General features: G+C 48.3%; 1 protein-coding gene across 13 annotated transcripts in view; it reads right to left on the reverse strand.

The window, feature by feature from the left end:
• Positions 1 to 23,762, reverse strand: part of ACKR4 (atypical chemokine receptor 4) — a 103,199-nt gene that overhangs the window by 61,111 nt on the left and 18,326 nt on the right. For 5 of the 13 annotated variants that reach the window (XM_068236287.1, XM_068236289.1, XM_068236294.1 and 2 more), the window contains exon 2: positions 4,863 to 4,952. The exons of 6 other annotated variants lie outside the window; for them this stretch is intronic. The gene's annotated coding sequence lies outside the window, so the exon portion shown is untranslated. The remainder of the gene's footprint in view (positions 1 to 4,862; positions 4,953 to 23,762) is intronic. 2 more of the 13 variants (XM_068236286.1, XM_068236284.1) reach the window with 1 other exon arrangement.

A 23,762-nucleotide genomic window follows, 5' to 3' on the forward strand; every position in this document is an offset into this window, starting at 1 on the left:
CTTTGAAGCAGGAGTCCCTGTGCGATCGGCGCTCTCCAGGGACTCCTGCCTCTCTCCCCCAGCAGCAGCGTTGTTTGTCCGGCCGCCAGGATCCCCATATCCCCGGTAATCTTGCAGGGACCCGGCGGCCATGTGATCAGAGCGGCGGTGGCGGCGGCGGCACATTTACCTTTGAAGCAGGAGTCCCTGTGCGATCGGCGCTCTCCAGGGACTCCTGCCTCTCTCCCCCAGCAGCAGCGATGTTTGTCCGGCCGCCGGGACCCCCATATCCTGTTATTCTCTTGGGGACCCGGCGGCCAATCAGAGGAGCGGAGGGCGGCGTGACGTCATGGGGGTGGGGCGGGAAATTTGAAAAAATGTATTCATTGGCTGCAAAGTGCATTGTATTGTATTCACATGAATCAAATTCATGTGTATCCAATACACTGTTGCCATTTGGTTGTGAGCTGTGAGCTGTGCTGTGAGCTGTGCTGTATACACTGATCTTCCTACCGATTTGTGTACCGACCTCTGCCTGGATTTTTGACTACCCTTTTTGCCTTCTGATTCTGCCTGTTATTGGATTTCTGTGTACCGACCTCTGCCTGGATTTGACCTACGTTTTTCGCCTGCTGATTCTGCCTGTTATTGGATTTCTGTGTTCCGACCTCTGCCTGGATTACTACGCTCTTTTCCTGTCACCTGCTATGGCGTCATCCTCGAAGCGTCTCACAGCGGAAGCGCTGATGCAGTTCGAGGACAGCCATCCGGATTTGCAGTCACTGGAGGACTCCAGTGACAGTGATGCGCCTGGCAACCTGTCGTCTGATTCTGACAGTGACTCCATCACCAGCGACACGGAGGAGTTTAGTGACGCACGTGTTTGGTGCCCAGTCAACACCACTCAGGCCCCACCACCGCCCCCCCTGTTTCCCTTTTACTGGAGAGCCCGGCTTGAAGGTTGAATGTGATCACTGCCCCCTGGCCTACCTGCAGCTGTTCTTCAGTGACGCTGTTATTGATAAAATCGTGGTGGAGACGAACCGCTACGCCGCGCAAGAAATTGCTGCTCCACGAGGTCCCTTTTCCAGGAGCAGGATGAGGGAGCCTATCACCAAGGAGGACTTGTGGCTGTTCCTTGGACTAATTATTCTGCAGGGGGTGGTGGGGAAGCCCCTGCAGAAATGGTACTGGTCGACGAACAAAATAATCGCTACCCCCTTCTTTGGCACGGTAATGTCGGAGTACAGTTTTGGACTCATCATGAAGTTTCTACACTTCGCAGACAACTCCGCCTTCGATGAGTCAACCCACCCAGCGCCAAAGTTGAAAAAGATCTGGGAAGTTTTTCAGCTGGTGATGGAAAACTTCCGCAACACTTATGTGCCCCAGAGGGACATAAGTGTGGATGAAAGCTTGATGGCGTACAAAGGCCGACTGTCCTGGATACAATACATCGCGTCCAAGAGGGCCCGGTTTGGAGTGAAGTCCTACATGTTATGCGAGGCATCAACGGGCTACATCTGGAACAGCATACTGTACACCGGGAAAGGGACACAATTTAACCCTGCTTTCAGCAGCTACGGGGTGGCGACTTCATCCGTGCTATCTTTGGTGGAGCCCTTGTTGAATAAGGGGTACTGTGTGATCACAGATAATTTTTACAGTTCACCTGAACTTTTTGAAATACTCATCAGGAACAAAACTGATGCCTACGGCACCGTTCGTCCTAACCGGCGAGAAATGCCTACTGCCTTCGCCAAGCAAAAGCTAAAATCTGGGGACATTGTGGCTTGGCAGAAGGGAAAAATGTTGGCACTCCGCTGGCGTGACAAGAAGGACGTGTGTACGCTCAGCACTGTCCATGATGCTTCATCTGCCACCACCACAACGCGAGGAGGGAAAGTCCTGGACAAGCCACAAGTCATCCTGGACTACAACCATACAATGGGTGGGGTGGACCGAGCTGACCAGGCGATGACATACTACCCCGCAGTCCGCAAACAACAAAAAAAATAGCTAGATTTGGGCGCAGCCAGCGCCGCCATAGACTATAATGGCAATCAGTCTATAGCGGCGCTCAGTGAGTAACGTCGGCTCCGTCAGAAGACGGAGCCAAAGTTGCTTAAAAAAGCACAATAATTGGGCTTAAGCCGAATTATTTCATTACCCCACTATCCATGTCGGCCTGGAGGGGGAATAGTAATTAAAACGGCCCGGACTTGTGCAAGAAGCAGGATCAGCCATATACCGCTGTATCCTGCGCCCAAGTCTACCGGCACCAATTTCAAATGTACTCCCTGCATTCCCCCGGTTGTGCCCCACCCGGCTACTTTTTCATGCCACCCGGCTGGAAAAAAATTCTGGGGAGAACACTGCAATAGGATTGTAAGCCGGCCCACCAGGTAGACTCTTAGTGCGGGTTGGGGGAAGGGAGTGTGAGAGGTATTGGGGATGGCGGTTTTGAAGAGAGATAAGGGGGATAGGTGGTCATCATGGGTACCACTCTTACACCCCCAAGTGAAAAGTCTGGAAACACGATGACCACCTGATAAATAATTGGGATCCATCTGGTTTCCTTTAGGCCTGGTTCAACATTGGGATCACAAAAGGCAAATCGCAATCGCCTATGGAGTGTGATTGCATTTTTACCAAGCAATTGTGGCTCCATGTTGCAATGGCCATTACCCATAACAGCTTTCTGGTCGGCACCCAGTTAAACTGTAACATCACCAACTTGAGCCATAGGGAAACATAGACATTACTTGGTACAGCAGTTGTCCTCTCAGCTATAACTGACAGCAACTGATAAATAACTGACAGCAACTGATATATTTCAGATCTGACAAAATATTGTCAGAACTGGAAGGGATCATTGTCAGAAGAAAATGGTGAGCTTCTGAGAGGAACTGATGGCAAGGTAACTATGTAATGTTCATTTGAAGTTACCTCATGTGTTTATTTTAAATATTTTGACTCAGTACAGGTTCTCTTTAAGTACTTTGAGTCCGCCAGGAGAAAAGAGTAATGTAAATATTCTGTGCCTTGTCTCTGTGTTTGTATTGGGGGTAGGGTAAGTAGTTGGGGGTCCCTACAGCTTTAGGCCCTCCTTCCGTTGCAGTGACTGCTCCCCTTAAAGAGAACCTGAACTGAAAATGAAAAGTCAAAATAACCATACACAGGTCATACTTACATCCTGTGTAGTCTACTTCTCAATCTCTTTCTCCTCCCCTGTGTCCTGTTTGTCCAATGTGATCAATGGAAATATCTGTCCTCCATTTTAAAAATGGCCATTACCCCATAACAGCTTCCTGGTCAGCACACTTTTAAACTGTAATATCACCCACTTGAGCCATAGGGAAACATGGACATTACCTTGCACATTCAGTTGTAACTGACAGCTGCTGATACAGTATATAACTGACAGCAACTGGTAAGAGATCACTGTAAGAAGAAAATAGTGAGCTTCTGAGAGGAACTGGTGGTGAGGTTAGTATGTAATATTCATTTGCAGCTACGTCATGTGTTTATTTTAAATCATTTTACTTGCTTCGGTTCCCACTTATGATCCAACCTTTGTCATGCAATCTTACCATTTCTATGTAATATAATAACTGCCTTAATTATCCATTCAATATATTCACTCAATTTACCCTTATACTACATAGATTTGGTAAAATTGGATGAAAAGGATTGGATCATTAGTGGCCATCTTTATCCTTTTCGGGACCGCCTCTATGAGATCCTACGCCGCACTTGTGGCTGTTCTAGCCTGATGCGGCGTAGGATCTACGCCGGCCCGCAGTTTCCGCTCCCGACGCGATCGTGCGCACCCGGAGGGTGACAGCCGACATCTCCCCCGAGTGATCAGCAGCCATCGCGTATGGCTGCTGATCACATGATCACTATGATCGCCGTCGGATCGTAGTGATCAGTTTGACAGCTGCGGCGGCAGGGGGGGAAAAAAGAGGATCCACTCACCTCCCTGCCGTTCCAGCGACGATCGGCGCCCCCCTCCGCTCTGGCCGGCATCTCCGCTCCGTCTGACGTCAGCGCCGGGTCCCGGCTTGATGACATCATCAAGCCGCGACCTGGAACTGATCGTCAGACAGAACGGAGATGCCGGCTTGAGAAGAGGGTTCCGTGCGGCTCATCGCTGGAGCCTGGAAGGTAAGTGAAGGCTGCTGGCAGAAGGGGGGGCCCAGGCCACCATGGGGGGACACAAATCCAGGCAGCCACAGACGGGATCCGGCCGCCTGACCCCCCCAAACGTGCGCACCCCCTTCCCGTGCAAAATGCCTGTTCCTTAAGGGGGGGTAGGTGGCCGGTCTCGAAAAGGTTAAAGTAATACCACTATGTGTGGCAAGTAGGATGTGTGCATTTGAGCTTAGCTATTTTAATTGAACTTTAAAGAGAAACTCCAACCAAGAATTGAACTTTATCCCAATCAGTAGCTGATACCCCCTTTTACATGAGAAATATATTGCTTTTCACAAACCGACCATCAGGGGGCGCTGTAAGACTGATTTTGTGCTGAAACCCTTCCCACAAGAAGCTCTGGGACCGTGGTACTTTTGGCAGTTTGTTACAATGTAACAAGGTTCACAGACAGGAATTAGCTGTTTACAGCTGTCTCTAACAGCCAAAACAGCTAGCAGCAGCTACATAACCTGCCCACAGTAAAAATGTCACCATGCAATAAATGTCAGAATGTAAATCGGGGAGAGGAAAGATTTTACAATGAGCAAACACTGACTAAATCATTTATACATAATTATTGTAAAAATTAAGCAATTTTTATTGCATTATTTTCACTGGAGTTCCTATTTAAGATGCTTTTATGGCAAATATAAAAGGGTATCAAACCACAAAAACTGTCATACCAGTATAGTGGCATTTTCTTCAGAGATGTTGACAGGCTTAAAATCTCAGTATGATTACTTCTACGTTGAAGGTCAGCTGTGGCAACTAAACTAGAGGAAAATGTACAGTCAGATAAAATGGGTCAACAAGTAGAAACACAGCAATAGTCACAGATCACTAAAGTAATGTTGAGGACAAGGCCAGATTTACAATTTTTCTGCACCTTAGCCCACTTTCTTGTGACTCCCCTTCCATGTGTAACATCCATGCACAGCAGCCCCCCTCTTTCATGTAAAGCTCTCTTGGGTAGCAGCTTCCCTCTTCCATGTGTTGCGCTACAATTTTAAATATAGGTAGTCCCTCCTCTTCTATGTCTGACTGGCCCTTGTACAAAAGCCACCCCAGGTCTTGGACTATGTGGGCCGTACAAAATCTGTTCCTGGTTAATGAATGCCATACTGACATTTTGGAAATGCTTAAAACTTGGCCTGATCTTGCCTGGGTAAAGCCTTTTCCCCCCTCAGGTGCTTCTTTTCCCTGCTCGGGTACTTTTTATGGATTAGTTCAGTATAAGTCAGTATTAGGGTCAGTGTAAATTTAGCTTGAGTTACACTTATTTTCAAGGGTTATTTAAAGTTTTAGACAGATATCCTAACATGCAGTTATCCTAACCCAGGCAGTGCAAGAAATTGAACCTACTGTAAAGTCAGCAGAGGGCAGTTGATTAAAGTAAAGTACAACTGCAGTGAGAGCGATATGGAGGCTGACATATTTACTTCCTTTCAGTGGCGGCTCCAGGAATTTTTTTAGGGGGTGCTATGCAGGTGCTGGACCAATTTCCGGGGGAGCTGACGGCCGGCAAAAATGGGTGTGGCTACGAAAAAAATGGGCATGGTCATGACCGGATGAGGGCGGGGCTAACTGTAATTTGAAGTGAACCCAGGGTAAGAGTGATATGGTGGCTGCCATATTTATTTCCTTTTAAAGAGGAACTGTAACGGCAAAACGTCCCCTGGGGGGTACTCACCTCGGGTGGGGGAAGCCTCCGGATCCTAATGAGGCTTGCCACGCCGTCCTGCGTCCCTCGGGGGTCTCGCTGCAGCCCTCCATACAGCCGTGACGTAGTATTTACCTTCCTGGCTCCTGCGCAGGCGCTCTGACGGCTGTCGGTTCCGAAGTAGGCGGAAATACCCGATCGCCGTCGGGTCCGCTCTACTGCGCAGGCGCAAGTCTCCTGTCCATTTCCGAGCCGAATGCAGCCACAGCGCCCCCACTGGAGCCAGCAAAGGTAAATATTGAAATTACAGTCGGGCCTGTCGCCGGCTGTTCAGAGGGCTGCAGCGAGACCCCCATGGGACGCAGGACGGCGTGGGAAGCCTCATTAGGATCCGGAGGCTTCCCCCACCCGAGGTGAGTACCCCCCAGGGGATCTTTTTAAAGTTACAGAGTCTCTTTAAACAATTCTAGTTGCCTGGCAGCCCTGCTGATCTATTTGGCTGTAGTAGTGAACTGAATTACACCAGAAACAAGCATGCAGCTAATCTTGTCAGTTCTGACAATATTGTCAGAAACCCCTGACCTGCTGCATGCTTGTTCAGGGTCTATGGTTGAAAGAATTAGAGGCAGAGGACCAACACGGCAGCCAGGCAGCTGGTATTACTTAAAAGGAGATAAATATGGCAGCCTCAATATTATTCTCACCTTGGGTTCCCTTTAAAAGTGCAACGCAAAGACAGAGGGCCCAAGTTTTGGTGACCCTTTCCCCAGAAAATTCACATAATTGTGCAGGTTTTCTCAAGAAAATACACGTAATGTGAGCAGATTTGAACAAAAAACATGTTCAATAACCCCAATATGCACAATCGGTAGCAGATATGCCCCCAATATGCACAATCGGTAGCAGATATGCCCCCAATATGCACAATCGGTAGCAGATATGAGCCCAATATGCACAATCGGTAGCAGATATGAGCCCAATATGCACAATCGGTAGCAGATATGGCCCCAATATGCACAATCGGTAACAGATATGGCCCCAATATGCACAATCTGTAGCAGATATGGCCCCAATATGCACAATCGGTAGCAGATATGGCACCAATATGCACAATCGGTAGCAGATATGACCCCAATATGCACAATCGGTAGCAGATATGACCCCAATATGAATAATCGGTAGCAGATATGACCCCAATATGCACAATCGGTAGCAGAAATGACCCCCAATATGCACAATCGGTAGCAGAAATGACCCCCAATATGCACAATCGGTAGCAGATATGACCCCAATATGAACAATCGGTAGCAGAAATGACCCCCAATATGCACAATCGGTAGCAGATATGACCCCAATATGCACAATCGGTAGCAGATATGGCCCCAATATGCACAATCGGTAACAGATATGGCCCCAATATGCACAATCTGTAGCAGATATGGCCCCAATATGCACAATCGGTAGCAGATATGACCACAATATGCACAATCGGTAGCAGATATGACCTCAATATGAATAATCGGTAGCAGATATGACCCCATTATGCACAATCGGTAGCAGAAATGACCCCCAATATGCACAATCGGTAGCAGAAATGACCCCCAATATGCACAATCGGTAGCAGATATGACCCTAATATGAACAATCGGTATCAGAAATTACCCCCAATATGCACAATCGGTAGCAGAAATGACCCCAATATGCACAATCGGTAGCAAAAATGACCCCAATATGCACAATCGGTAACAGAAATGACCCCAATATGCACAATCGTTAGCAGAAATGACCCCAATATGCACAATCGGTAGCAAAAATGACCCCAATATGCACAATCGGTAGCAGATATGACCCCGATATGCACAATCGGTAGCAGATATGACCCCAATATGCACAAACCGTAGCAGATATGACCCCAATATGCACAATCGGTAGCAGAAATGACCCCAATATGCACAATCCGTAGCAGATATGACCCCAATATGCACAATCCGTAGCAGATATGACCCAAATATGCACAATCCGTAGCAGATATGACCCCAATATGCACAATCCTTCCTGAGCAGTTTTTACCACAATCAGCACCACCTGAAAAAGAAAAGAAAAACCCATTTACTCACCTACAGCCATAAGATCTTCTTTCCCGAGTCCCAACCTCCTGTCCCGACCTCCTTGTGGCGCGCAGCGCCCGCGCGCCCACGATCCTCTTCCTTCCCGACGTCACGAGACTTCCTGCCTGCATGCTGAGAGCAGGGCTATGGGAAAATGGCCGCCCGAAGCCATGCACTGCAGACTCGAAGTCTGCAGAACAGGGCTTCGGGCGGCCATCTTACCGTAGCCCTGCCTGCTGCTCCGGGCTGCCGCTGTGTGAACTGACTTGGCGTCTTTTAGACGCCTGAAGTCAGTTCACTTCAGGGGGTGCTTTGGGGGTGCTTGGACAATTCTAGGGGGTGCTCGAGCACCCCCAAGCACCCCCCTGGCGCCGCCCCTGCTTCCTTTTAAACAATACCAGTTGCCTGGGATCCTGTTGATCTTTCAAGCATCAGTAGTTTCTGAATCACCCACCTGAAGGACTATGACTAAAAGTATTAGAGGCAGAGAATAAGCAGGCCACTTTAGCACTTGTGCTCTGTGGGGAGTGTGGATGCAAAATTCAAGAGGGTCCTGGGCAGTGGTTGAGTTCTCCAGTTCGCTCTGTTCCCCGGAAACCTTAGGTAATTTTGGCCAGTTGCAGTCATGTTCATTGCATGTGTGGCCCGGGCTGCAACGTTCCTATATCGCGCTACCATGTAGAATACAATGCACGCAACCGGCCACGAATGCCCAGAAAAGCACGATTGGCCAGGACTGTCCAAACTACGGGGGTGACCAAGGGATATCAGAGCGGACAAGGATGATGGCGCGGGAGTCAATGAACCACATAGGACTGGAGGAAGCCCCAGGTAAGCATAAATGCTGCACTATCTACCATCTCAGGCTTCCTTTAAAACGGACCTGAACTCACAATGTCCTCTTTGCTCTAAAAGATAAGCAACAGCATAATAACCTTTAAACAAAAACATTTCTTTGTTACAGCTGATACAAATCCTAAAAAAAATCTGCATGGTTTCTCCTTCCCGATTCACGGAAGCAGATATATTGTTAACATCCTGTGCTTTCCAATGAGCTTATCTGTCATCTCTGCCGTGGCAGTCATGTGACACGGGGGAGAGATCAAATTAGAACTTTGATTAGACACAAATGAGGGGGAATTAAACAGGCTAAACTCTCTAAATACATACAGGGAGAATTTCTGTATGTTTTCCTTTTGTCCTGTGCAAGATTTCAGGTTCACTTTAAGCAATTGTCTACTAGAGGCTTTGGGATTAGCTAAATTCAAACCTCATCCTGGGTTTGGAGTAAATTTTCACAATAGGAGAATTTTTGCTTGTCTCTACTGAGGACTATAGAGCTACAGACTAACGCCACACTCGCAGGTTTAGACTACATTCAATCAATCTAAAAAAACAACAACAAAAATAAAACACTGCATTTCCTGCGCTTGGCCCTAAGCATGACAGAAGTGAAATGTGATTAAAAACGTAATCTACAGCATAAACATAATTCACTGTGTACAGCTTATTTAACTTCCATCTTAAAATTGATGTACACTGTATTCCTTCTTTCTCCATTAATGTATTGTAAAAATCTATTCACATTGAGCTGTAAGACAGGTACATCTGTTTTCTGTACATGTTAGAGCAGGGGTCTCAAACTCAATTTACCTGGGGGGCCGCAGGAGGCAAAGTCAGGATGAGGCTGGGCCGCATAAGGAATTTCACAATCGCGGCGCATCGCCGCCTCTGCCCGCCCCTCTCACTCTTCCTTCACAGAGAGGGGCGGGGAGAGGCGGCAATCTATGCGGCGATTGACGTCAGGAGGGGCAGAGCTGAAGCTGAAAGCTCTGCCCCTTCCAGGAAATTCCGGCGGATTGCCCCCGGGCGATTTGGGCTCTCTGCAGCCCTCGTTTAGCAGGGGGGATGTGGCGGATTACTTGGGAGCACTGAAGCGAACTATAAGGAAGCTTTTGCCAGCGAGGGCCACAAAATATTGTATTGTATTGCAAATGCGGCCGTGCTCACCGCCACGCTGCTCCTCCAGGTGTCGATCGCTGCTGAGGCCTGCTTCATCACACCACGTGCTGGCTGATCTGCTGCTAGTGCTGCACTGCCCGATGGACTGCTGTTGTGCCTCCCGACCTCCACCACACTTCTCCTGGTCCCACTGCTGGTCATCACCACTGCTTCTCCATCACCACTGACCCTCAACCGAAGGACCAAAGGACGCGGCGATACAGGGTGAGGATTATATACACTGCGTGCTCATCTCCAGCTGAATGCATCCCTGTGCGTCCCTACGCTGTGTTGAACTGCTCTGAACTTGTGTCCCTGTGCTGCACTGCATCTTAGGCACCCCTGTGCTGTCGGACTGTTCTGCTTTTACCTGCTCATCCCAGCTCTACCTTGCTACCCCAGCCGAACTGCTGTTCCATGGGGGCATCCCTGTGCTGTGCTGAACTGCTTAGATCTGTACCCCTGTGTTGTGCTGTGCTGAACTGCATTAGAACTGTATTCCTGTGCTGTGCTTAACCGATCTGAACTGCATTAGAACTGTATCCCTGTATAGTTGGATTTGTTCGGGGCACCCCTGTCTGGTTTTGGTCACATGTCTTCTGGGGCACCCCTGGGCTGTATTTTGCATCATGTTCTCCCAGCCATAGCTCTCAGGCTTAGCTAGCACCTCCCCGGTAAAAGCTGCACATGGCCATGCTGTCCAGAGTGGAGCTCCTAAAATGGGACCCCCTCACCAAGGATCCCTCCCTTGCCGGGCACCCCCCTTCAGACTCTCCCCTGTGGAAGGTAGTCAGCGCCCACATCATACACCTGGTCAGCGCCACTGAACTCCCCCACAGCAAACGGTGCCACAGAGGGAGAAGAGCGGGAGTCCGCGTGAGACTCAAGAGGAAAGGCCTACGCTCTCCCATCCCTGCTATCCTGCTGGGGAACGTGTGCTCACTCCCTAACAAGGTCGACGAACTGCTCCTACTGCTTGGCAACAAGCCCTCGATCAGCAGCTGCACCCCGGTTCTTTGCTTTACTGAGACCTGGTTGAACGACTGTGTTCCTGACAACTCCATCGCTGTCCCAGGCTACGAGCTCCTTCGCGCAGACCGTGACCAAACACTTTCCGGGAAGAAAAGAGGAGGCGGCATATGCTTCTACGTTAACACCACCTGGTGCGCCGACACCACCATCCTCAGTAAAACCTGTTCCCCTGATGTGGAGCTCATAGCCATCAACTGCAGGCCACAGTATTCCCCCAGGGAGTTCACCTCCATCGTTCTCATTGGGGTCTACATTCCCCCCGATGCAAATACTAAGAATGCCCTGAGTGTACTCAGCGACAGCATCCTCAAGTGGGAAACTGCCTACCCAGAGGCTTTCTTCGTCATCCTCGGAGACTTCAACAGCGCAAATCTGCGAAAGGAGATGCCCCGCTACAAGCAACACATCTCCTGCCCCACCAGGAAACGCAACACCCTGGATCATTGTTACACGGCCCTCAAGAACGCATACCAGGCCACTCAAGGTGCAGCACTGGGGAACTCTGACCACAGCCTAATCCACCTGATCCCCACCTACAGAAGGCAACTTGAAACTACAAAGCCTGCTGTGAAGTCTGTCAAAAGGTGGACGGCCAAGGCAAAGTTGGAACTACAGGCCTGCTTCGACTGCACCGACTGGTCAGTCCTAGATGCACCCTCCCTGGAGGAATGGGCAGAGAACATCACCTCCTACATCGGCTTTTGCGAGGAGATGTGCGTTCCATCAAAGTCCTTCAAGATATTCCCAAATAACAAGCCGTGGTTCAATAGTAAGCTGCGCCACCTCCGAAAGATCAAGGAGACAGCGCACAAACACGGTACCCCAGATGAGTTTAGGGAGGCAAAGAACACCCTCAATCATGAACTGCGTGCTGCAAAAAGGGCCTACTCTGACAAGCTGGGGCACTGCCTCCAGTCAAACAACCCACGTGAGGTGTGGAAAGGCCTCAGAGCAGCCACGAACTTCAAACCATCCCCTCAGCTTACGACCCCCAGCACCACACTGGCAGAGGAACTAAATAAGTTCTACTGTAGGTTCGAGCACAATTCCACGCAGCCTTCTGACCCAGCACCTTCGACAAAGCCCCCCCCCCCGAAGGCCCGCGCCGACCTAGTGCCAGTAGCGGTCCGTGAACCCGATGTTCTCCGTCACCTCCGCAGACTCAATGCTAGGAAAGCAGCCGGCCTGGACGGTGTGTCACCAACTTGCCTGAGAACCTGCGCGGACCAACTGGCCCCCATGCTCACCTCCCAATTCAATAGATCCCTGACGGAAGGCAAGGTCCCCTCCTGCCTAAAAAGGTCCACAATCATTCCGGTCCCAAAAAAGCCGGGCAACACAGAACACAATAATTTCAGACCTGTGGCCCTCACCCCCATTGTCATGAAGATTTTCGAACGACTGGTTCTTGCCCACCTGAAGCATCTCACCAACTCCCTCCTCGATCCACATCAGTTTGCATACAGAGCAAATAGGTCCGTGGACGACGCCATCAACATCAGCCTGGCGCACATCACCGAACACCTCGAAAGACCAGGCTCCTATGTCAGGATCCTTTTTCTGGACTTTAGCTCTGCGTTCAATACGATCTGCCCAAACATCCTAACTGACAACCTGGCACATCTCGGTGTGGATTCCACACTCTGTGCATGGGTAAAGGACTTCCTCTCAAACAGGACGCAACAGGTGAAGCTTGGCAACTGCTTCTCCAGTGTGAGCACTACCAACACAGGAGCACCGCAGGGGTGTGTTCTATCCCCTCTCCTGTTCTCACTGTACACCAACAGCTGTACTTCCTCTGCCGACTCCGTAAAAGTCATCAAATTTGCGGACGACACGACCATCATCGGGCTCATTGGCAGGGAGGGGGAACACAATTATCGCAGCGAGATCGAGAGAATCTGCGGATGGTGCGTGGCCAACAAGCTCGTCCTTAACGCAGCAAAAACAGTGGAACTGATCTTGGACTTCAGGAGACCCCCCCACACACACCAACCTGTACTCATCAACGAGATCGAAGCCTCCAGGGTATCTAGTGTTAGGTTCCTGGGCACAACCCTAACTAGCGACCTTAGGTGGGGACAGAACACCTCCAAAATCCAGAAGAAAGCTCAGCAGAGAGTATTCTTCCTGCGCCAATTGAAAAAATTTGGTATGACACAGGAGCTACTGTACAGCTTTTACACTGCCACTATTGAAGCTACCCTCTGCTCCGCCATCATCGTGTGGTATGCAAGGGCAAGCGCCAAAGATAAGTACAAGCTCCAACGAGTTATCAGCTCAGCGGAAAGGATTATTGGCTCTTCACTGCCACCTCTAGACCTCCTCTACACCTCTAGAATGAGGGCAAGGGCTAACAGGATTTCCCAGGACCCTTCCCACCCAGGCTGTCGTTTCTTCAAGCTCCTTCCATCGGGCAGACGCTACAGGACTATCCGCCCAAGAACCAACAGGCGCAGAGACACCTTCTTTCCCCAAGCAGCCATCCTGCTGAACTCCAGGCCATCAGGGGCGCTCTAGCCCCACTCAGTCGAGATATGCCTGGTCGACGCACACTAGCCGGTGGCCGACATATAACCCAGCTGTCACCCTGGTGCACTTACAGGAAGTTCATGACTCTAGGTGCAAGTGCTGTTACTTTACTACCAGAGTGGCACAAACCCACACCTGGGTGGCGGCTCATGACTCAAGACTTGCTTACGAGCCAATCGAAAATTTAAACTGTGTTGCTGCCTGTCTGTTTTTTTTTTTTTTTGTACTGCTTGTATCTGTTAATGTCTTGTTTCTGTCTTGCTCTATTGCCACTGCCATGTGAACCACAACCAATTCCGGGTACGACTTGATCGCACTTGGCGAAATAAAGATTCTGATTCTGATTCTGAAATGGCCCGCGGGCCGCGAGTTTGAGACCCCTGTGTTAGAGCTTACAAAAGTCTATAGAGTAAACAGAGTGGAGAAAACCCTAATCAAGTTATATGAAAATCATTTTTCTTTTCTATGGTCTGTCCATACCCTACAGTATCAAAAGATGTTTTCTAAATAGATTTCTCCCTCTGTTTCAAAATGTAATCAGACATTGCTTTAGAGATTTCATTCAACAGAATATATCATACAACAATGAAAACTGCATGGAAAAAAAGAAAAGGGTAGCTGTTAACTTAATATTTTATTGCACAAACATTAGAGGCAAGTGGTGCAAACAAGTCAATCCTTTAGCTCTCAATGGGCCTGATGCATGAACCCACAGTATGGGTACTAACGCTATCAGAGTACTATGTGTTGCACAATTAGCATTAGGCCCCGTTCACGCTTTAAAAAAAGTTCCATTCCCGGAACGGATCCTAACAGATTCTAATGGATCCAATGTTAACCTATGGATCCACATACGTGGGTTCAAACGGATCCGTTCCGCGCGATGCGCTGAATGGAACGCAAGTTTCTTGCAGCACCAAATTTTCCAGACCGATGAGCCCAGCAGAAGGGAAACATAAGCTTTAGTGCTGCATTAGGGGCAATGAGAAAACAAGACCATTATAAATAGAAAAATACACTTTGGGGGTGGGGTCTGGTGGGGATGTGGGGCAGCTGAACGGCAGCAGCGGAATGGAAATGGAGTGGCAACGGAGTGAAAACAGATCCGATCGACCGGTGATCAGTTCCGTTTTCATGGATTAATTTGCAATTCCAATGCAAGTGTGAGCCGGGCCTTAGCCGCATTACTTGGGTACCTTGTTTAACGTGTTTTATCACAGCAATGATCACGCTACTCATGTACTGTGGGTCACACTAATTGCGCAATGTTTGGTACTCTGCTGGTGTTAGTACTGGTAATATTGCTGTGTGTAGGCAATGCATGATAATTTTACCATAGGTTCATGCATTAGGTCCAATGAGGTTTATTCACAAATGGTGATTAAAATTTGTATGCACAGACAGCACATGTCAATTTTACAGAGAGCTACACACTTAAGCAATTTGTATAACTTGTGTTATACACACACTACACCCGACACATGCATTGCTTATGTAGTGTGCGTTACACTCAGGGGCATAACAATAGGGAATGCTCAGGGCCTTTTTGGGGGCAGGAGGGGTCGCAACATAAAAGGAGAGTGTGGCAGATCAGCGGGGAGGGGGGACAATCCCCCCCCCTCCCTCACCTCGGTCTTTCCTCTTAGTGCGCCCCCTCCTGCAATCATTAGTGGCAGCGGGTTGCGGTGGCTGGCTGGATACATACCTCCATTGCGTTGGAGGTTCCCATCAGTAAGTGCTTCATGTTACTTCCTGTGTAATGATTGCAGGAGGGCGAGCGCTAATAGGAGAGACCGAGGTGAGGGAGGGGGGGGGAGGAATGTCCCCCCTCCCCGCTGATCTGCCAAACTTTTTTTTTTGCAGGGGGGCCCAGGGATTTCTAGTTACGCCCCTGGTTACACTGTTTGTAAAATGTAAGTTACACAAGCAGCACACATGTGTGTATAATGTGCTTCGCGCAAACTACATAATGCCCTTGACATAGTTTTAGTAACATTCAGTAAAATCTACATACACTGTCTGGGCACTCAAATGTACTACTCACTAGTGAATAGACTTCAATGAGACTTCTACACCTGTCAGATAGTCTTGCCACTTTCCACTCAAAAATAAATAGTATGTATAGGCAACCCAGTGATAATTTAACTTTGTTTCTGTCTGGTAGTCCAGTCAAGAATGATTATGCAGTGGATCTCATTTAGACCTTTCCCTGCCAGCTGATTTGTCTTCACCACTTGCCGACCAGGGCTTTTGGGAATGATCTGTGCTGCGTAGGCTCTCCAGCCCGCAGCACAGATCAGGTTTTAGCCAGGGCGATCAGACTTACCCCCTTTTTTCCCCACTAGGGGAATGTCCTGCTGGGGGGGTCTGATCGCCGCCGTCTCTCTGCGCTTTGCGGGGGCTCTTCACAGCCCCCCTCCGCAGCGTTTTCAGCGCTCCGTCCCTCTCCCTCCCTCTCCCTTCCCCTCTGAGCTGTGCAGGATGGATACAATGGCGCATTGTAGGATAGGCTTCAGCCTATCAAATGACGGCGATCATCGCCGATCTGCATGTATGATGTAAACAGCGGGGATTTCTTCCCTGCGTGTTTACATTTTGCCGGCGAGCCGCGATCGGCGGCTCTCCGGCTGTTCACGGAGACAGCCTCCGTGAACGGACATGGAAAGGCGTTTCCATGGAAACTTGCAGACGACCAGTTTACGCCAATCGGCGTTAGCTGGTCGTCAAGAGGTTAAACACAAATGTGTACTGCCAAGCAGTTTTTAGACATTTTGCAATCATTAGGTTTACTACATAAAATAGGACATATTATATATTTTTTCTGTAATGAATTGGGCTTGAACACTGCAACAAAGTTTCATACTTTTTCTGGAGAAATTTGTTAAAAAAATATCTGGAATGAAATATGTAAAAAATAAAAAAATAAAAAAGTGAAATAAAAAATAAAATATTTTTTTGTTTTTTCCCAAAGAAAAAGTACATATACTGACAAAAATGTTACTCTTTGCAAAAGCCCTGATTCTGCTGAATCCAATAATATAAGATACAGTATGTATAGGTAGTCAGGTTAGGTATAGGTGCCGACAGTACAGGAAGCCTGATATAGGTGCAGCCAGTATAGGTAGCCTGGAATAGGTGCTTTCAGTATAGGTAGCCAGATTTAAGTGCAGCCAGAATAGGTAGCCTGGAATAGGTGCAGCCAGCCAGTACAGGTAGCCAGGTATAGGTGCAGCCAATATAGGTAGCCAGGAATAGATGCAACCAGTAGCCAGGTATAGGTACAACCAGTATAAGTAGCCAGGTATAGGTGCCTCCAGTACAGGTAGTCAGATATAGGTGCTGTGCCCTCCTGACGATCTGAAGCAGAGGTGCAGTGTGTAATAAACTCACCCGATCGCTCACTCCATGCAATGTGTCCCCACTGGCAGCCGTCTCCTCACTGGCCGCCCAATCTCTGCATGACCCGCGAAATTACGCGTCTTGCAGGGAAACAGGAAGAAGAAAGAAGACGGCTGCTGGAGGGGGACAGATGGCATGGAGCGAGTGATCAGGTGAGTTAATTACATGCTGCACTACTGCTACAGCTCTGCAGGGGGTAACAGGAGGGGGACTCATGGAGAGTAAGGGAGGAAAGATGTCTGCAAAGGATCTATGCAAAAATGGCAGCCAGCCAGTGCACTCTGTGGGTGACCAAGTTATTAGATCCCACTGAAATGAGGTTGAGGGAGGGGTAATGCAGTAGCAACAAATCCTTCAGGTATCCAGGGCCTCTGAACTCACTTCACCACTATAGAAAAAGGCACTCCACAGGCTTCAAACTTGCGTTTGTGATTTATTGAGCAAGACACACACCTCTGAACTCACTTATTGATTGAGCTGACATAATCGCCTCTACGTAAAAACAGGCACTAATATTTATTTACAATGATGGCATGGTGCATATGTGTTTAAAACAAACATCAACAATGATCTATGAAGATAGTACTAGACAATACAACACATTAAAATGTGGGGCAAAGAGGCAAAGTGCAAGCCATGCCAATGTAGTAATGCTGTGCGGCATAATAGCTAAGCTAAAGCTGGCTCATGCACCATAAACATGTACATTCCCCCTACTGCTTCGCTTCAATTGTCAGGGATTATGCAGAGACACTTAGCAAGTTCCATAATGCAGGTCTCAGGGTCCAGCAAACTGTCAATCCATGCATAACCCACTTCCAAAGTGGTCACATCAAACACCAGGCCACGTGGACAGCGTGCAGCGTGTATAGGTGCGATGCCCTGCCCACCTATGCATTTCCAGTTCTGCTAGAACGATTTATCAGGGTGTTTAACAAGCTTGCCTTGCAAGTCTCAGACTTCAATCTGCTTGAAGTTTGAGTGTGTTTGTGTGGGTTTCCTCCGGGCACTTTGTTTTTCCCCCACAACCTCCAAAACACGCTGATTTGTTAACAGGCTACCCCCCAAACTGGCCTTAGATTATGGGAAGGACATTAGACTATGCTGGTAGGGATTAGATTGTGAACTTCTCTGAGAGTTAGTTAGTGATATGAATTAGAACTCTACACAGCTCTGCAGAATTTGTCAGCACTATATGAATGAATAATTATAATTTACATCTATGTAAATATAGAGTTTCTTACTTTAACAATTATTGCAGCAACCACATAAGCTTGCCAAAGCAATCCCTTGTGAAATCAGTCTACATTATATGGGTTGGGAAAAAATTGCTGGGACGTTGCTAACTTGCGGAGTGCCATACACTGTCTAAAGATAAACTGATAGGGAGTGACAAAACACAGTTCTTGCAGGTGATTCACTGAGGTTGCTTACAAGGGATCTTACTTTTTGATCAAACATGCTTTTCTTTACACGCAGCTGGTAATTAGGCTTTGTAACACTGTCAAAGCTAGGCTGAATATTGAGAATAATGTCATTAAAATTCTCTTGTATAAATGAAAGTGCAAGTACAGAATAGGCCAAAGAAGATAAATTATAAGTGCATCACACCAGGTCCAAATCTAATCAGTGTTGCAGAACTACTGTGTAATGTAATAATTAATAGTGAAAGTGAAAGTTCCGTTTTTTGATAAAGTATTTGCCCTGTTGCTGCCACTGAATCTGGAACACTGTTAAGAACTTGCTACGGAATATTATCTGTGTAGTACTTTTGGACCGGACAGTACAGTATTTAAAGTGTACCCGAGGTGAACCCGAGGTGAACCTTTGGATACTGTACAGGCTCGTCGGATTTTAAGCATACGGCCGTGCTCCACTTCAAGCATAAGCACAGCCGTACAGGGCCTGCACGAGCATGGCTATCTCTGGACAGGTGCAGCCGTGCTCATGCAGGTGCAGCAGGGCCACTTCTACATGAAGTAGAGCGTGGTGGAGATGTGCAGGAGGGTCCTGGGCGGAAGCAGGAGATTTGGGCGCATGAGACAAGTGGACAAAAAGGGCGCCCCATTCACTCCCATTATAAATATCGTTTAATGGGCGCCGAACAGGGAAAAAAAGGAGATTATTAACGTTTTACAAACGGCGCCCGGAGATTTTTAAGGTTTTAACACTATGTTTTTGATGATTTAACTTTACAAAATGAGCCCGTGACGAATAACGTTTATAAAGATACTAAATCACTATTTCTAAAACATTTCTAAAACATTATTATCCACCCAAAAAAATTATTTACATTTTTTTATTTACATTTTTTATTTATTAATGTTTGTAAAACATTATTATCCATAGGGGGTCTTAGGTTTAGGCACCAGCAGGGGGGGGGTCTTATGTTTAGGCACCACCAGGGTTGTCTTAGGTTTAGGCACCAACAGGGGGGTCTTAGGTTTACGCACCAACAGGGGGGTCTTAGGTTTAGGCACCAACAGGGGGGTCTTAGGTTTAGGCACCACCAGGGGGGCCTTAGGTTTAGGCACCACCAGGGGGGTCTTAGGTTTACGCACCAACAGGGGGGTCTTAGGTTTACGCACCAACAGGGGGTCTAGGGGTTAGGGTTAGGTACAGGGAGGGTTTTTAATAAACGTAAATATAAGTTTCAGTTTAGAAACAGGGAAGATTAACGTTTTAAGAATTGCCGATCTCATACACATTATTTAATGATTTATAATTTCTTAAAACACTATTTGTAAACGAAATTCTACACAATATTTCTATAAACGATAATACTGCTTATCGTTTACACCACGCGCCCTTTTTTCCCGACGCCCTTTTTTGATGTACGCGTCCTGGGCAGCCGCATTGGTCCAGAGGATAGTGTGGGAAGGAGGGTCCAGAGGCTTCCCCTAAGTATTTCCCCTCTGGTTCATTTTAAGGCTAAAAAAGCTCCCTTTTTAAATAGAATGGAATCGTTTTGGGTTTGTTTTCACTCCTATCTGTATTCCCACTATGGGGACTTTTTTCTGCCTTGTTTCTGGGAACTCTGCAGGTGTATGGATGCCTATTGCTTTTATGTGAGCCTTGGTGGTAATGGTGACAAGAAATGATAGACAAATAAAAACTTGACAGGAGCTCCAAATTAACCATTTTTAACAAAGAAAAAACTTGCCTCATTCCTCTTTGGAGAGATGTATTTCCTGTCAGGACAGGGCAGAGAGTGATGGCTATTACTCTAGATAAAGATGTAGTAAGTAGTAAAACTCCCATAATAACTTCCTCCATGACTGCTGTTGCAGCTCTTTGCTTGGACCTTTTATGTTCTCTGTCTACACTCACAGACTTGGTAAATTCAAATATATTGGATTTCAGTATCATTTTTGTGCAGAAGACTCACACGTCTGTCTCTCAATGCCCAGCATTTAGGGCTGGTGCACACCGAGCGGCTTTTTGGGCGTTTTCAGATCCGCTTGCGGCTGCGGATCTGCTTGGTCAATGTATCTCAATGGGGTGGTGCACACCAGAGCGGCAGGCGTTTTGCAGAAACGAAAAATGCCTGGGTGAGGCATTTTTTGGATTTCGGATGCGTTTCTGCCTCAATGTTAAGTATAGGAAAAACGCAAACCGCTCTGAAAAACGCCTGTTCAGAGCGGTTTTGCAGGCGTTTTTGTTACAGAAGCTGTTCAGTAACAGCTTTACTGTAACAATATATGAAATCTACTATACTGAAAACCGCAGCAGCAATCCGCAAAACGCTAGCAAAACGCCTCATAAAAATAAAAAAAAGCGTTTAAAAATCTGCTAGCATTTTGCGGATCTGCTTGCGGTTTTTGGTGTGCACCAGCCCTCAGTGATGGTCCAAACAGTTCCCTGGAGAACAGTTCCCGACGAACTTCCGATGTTCACATTTAATGCAAGCTTTTTGACAAAAGTTGCGTTCGCATTTTACATAAAAATCAATCGCCACTGATGTTAGCGGTTTATAACAAAGTCCCCCGTATGTGCTAGAAACACCAAATTTGCAGGGTATGTTAAAGGGAAGGTTCAGGGAGGGGATTAAAAAAATAAAAATAATTTTCCACTTACCTGGGGCTTCCTCCAGCCCGTGGCAGGCAGGAGGTGCCCTCGCCGCCGCTCCGCAGGCTCCCGGTGGTCTCCGGGGCCCGACCCGACCTGGCCAGGCCGGCTGCCAGGTCGGGCTCTTCTGCGCTCCATTTCCTGGCACTTCTGCATCCCACGCCGGCGCACTGACGTCATCGGACGTCCGCCGGGCTGTACTGCGCAGGCGCAGTACAGCCCGGCGGACGTCCGATGACGTCAGCGCGCCGGCGTGGGATGCAGAAGTGCCAGGAAATGGAGCGCAGAAGAGCCCGACCTGGCAGCCGGCCTGGCCAGGTCGGGTCGGGCACCGAAGACCACCGGGAGCCTGCGGAGCGGCGGCGAGGGCACCTCCTGCCTGCCACGGGCTGGAGGAAGCCCCAGGTAAGTGGAAATTTATTTTTATTTTTTAATCCCCTCCCTGAACCTTCCCTTTAAGGAGGACAGCGAGAACAAGAGGAAAAACATTTTTTCAAAAGACCTTGTAGTTTTGGAGTAAATGGATATTAAAGTTACGATAGGAAAAGTATATATTTAAATGCAGTTAAATAACATATAGTGTGTCTGTAACGATCGGTGGGTGCAGAGAGTATCTGATTACCGGTGATCTGCAGTATCACCGGAAATACAGATATATACCAGATTATAAGTGATCTGCAGTCTCACCGATAATCCGATATACAAACTAACCTCTGTTCACCTGAGTAGAGTGTAGTGTTTAGTGTAACAGTAACACTTAGAGGACAAGGCCTCAATGCAGCAAGGAGTACTGCACAGATTCCTTCCGCAGACCTGAGCTCTCCAAGACGGGAGGAGTCAGACTGACAGTAGGAAGGTATATCTGAAAGTGACCCTCAGGAGGGAGGATCGTTAACAGAGCGAGGAACCGCCTCTAACGGTAAGGTCGGTTCTCGAGGTCGGACAAGCCAGGTCGTACACACACAGACAGATAAAGTACAAGATCAGGAAGCAAAGGCGGAGTCAAAGTACAGGCAGGGTTCAGCAACGGGGTATCAGATATATCGGGGTACAAAATCAGGAGGCAGAAGCAGAGTCAAGGAACGAGCCGGGGTTCGGCAACAGAGTATCAGAAATAACGATGTACAAGATCAGAGTTCAGAAGGGTGGTCAAGGCAGGCAAAAGTCATAACAGATGATCACAATCAAACTAGTACTTTAGCTATCAACAGAATCTAGCTAAGTGTAGGATTACAGCTCCAGCTGGTCCCGGCACACTTACGGATCTGACTACGGATCTGGGTGCTCCCACATGTGTGATCGCACGCCAGACAAAGAGCAAGTGAACAACCAGCAGTATATATACTCTAGGACCTTTCCAGGACCTCCCTAATTGCTGGTCCAATGGGAGCAGTGGAATTTGTCAGCTGACCCAGCTGGTCAGCCGACACCCTTCTAACTGCTATTTAAACTCTGCCTCTGTGCTCGCGCGCGTGTAAGTCTGAATCTTGGTGGACTATCAGTCCCAGCCACACCAGTACTGTCATGCAATGAATCTAATGCGGGGGCCGCCTCTGATGCGGATTCCGCCGTTACCAATGCGGATTCCGCCGCACTGCCCATGTGGCATGCGGCGTTTTTTCCGCGTTGTGACGCCATGCTGGACGCGGAAACAGCCGCCTCACCTCGAGAGACGGCGGCTTTTCCGCGTTTCCTCACAGTACCCCCCTCCCGAGGAGTGGACTCCGGACAACTCCTACCAGGTTTCTCGGGATGTAAGGCGTGAAATTCCCTCCTTAATTTGTCCGCATGCATGCGACTCCCCGGTACCCATTGTCTCTCCTCAATGCCGTACCCTTTCCAATGTACGAGATATTGTACCGAGTTTTGTACAACGCGTGAATCTAAAATCTTTTCTACCTCGTACTCAGGTTGGTCATCCACCAACACAGGAGGAGGAGGAGTGGGATTCACATGGACTGCTGGCTTAAGCAGGGATACGTGGAAGGACCTTACCCCACGCATGCTGGCGGGAAGATCAACAGCGTAAGTGACGTTGTTGATCCTTCTGGCTATCGGGAAAGGCCCGACAAACCTGGGACCCAACTTGTCTGAGGGCTGTTTCAGGGCCAAGTGACGTGTGGATACCCAAACCAAGTCTCCTGGTTGGAATCTCCACTCCAAAGACCGTTTCTTGTCAGCTTGACCCTTCTGACTCAGAAACGCCTTTTCCAAACTGTCTCTCACCGTCCGCCAAATGTCTTTAAAAGACCTTTGCCAAGCCTCCAGAGCTGGAAACGGAGTGGAGGCCACTGGTAACGGTGAAAATTTGGGCAATCTTCCAGACACAACCTGGAACGGAGAAAATCCAGTGGAAGAACTTTTCAAATTGTTTTGTGCAAATTCTGCAAAGGGCAGAAATTTGACCCAGTCATTCTGCGCCTCTGCAACGTAGCATCTCAAAAACTGCTCTAACGACTGGTTGACCCTCTCCATCTGACCGTTGGTCTGTGGGTGGTAGCCCGATGAAAACGACAGCTTCATGCCCATTTGATGACAGAATGCCCTCCAGAATTTAGATACGAATTGGACTCCCCGATCGGACACTATGTTTTCCGGAATGCCGTGCAACCGGAACACGTGTTTGATAAACAAGTCTGCCAATTCCTGGGCCGAAGGGAGTCCTTTCAAGGGCACAAAATGGGCCATCTTGCTGAAGCGGTCGACTACCACCCAAATGACCGACATGCCCTCTGATCTGGGAAGCTCACCCACAAAATCCATGGACAAGTGGGTCCATGGTT

The sequence above is a fragment of the Hyperolius riggenbachi genome, chromosome 5 (genome assembly GCF_040937935.1).
Source record: "Hyperolius riggenbachi isolate aHypRig1 chromosome 5, aHypRig1.pri, whole genome shotgun sequence".
NCBI classification, from domain to species: Eukaryota; Metazoa; Chordata; class Amphibia; order Anura; family Hyperoliidae; genus Hyperolius; species Hyperolius riggenbachi.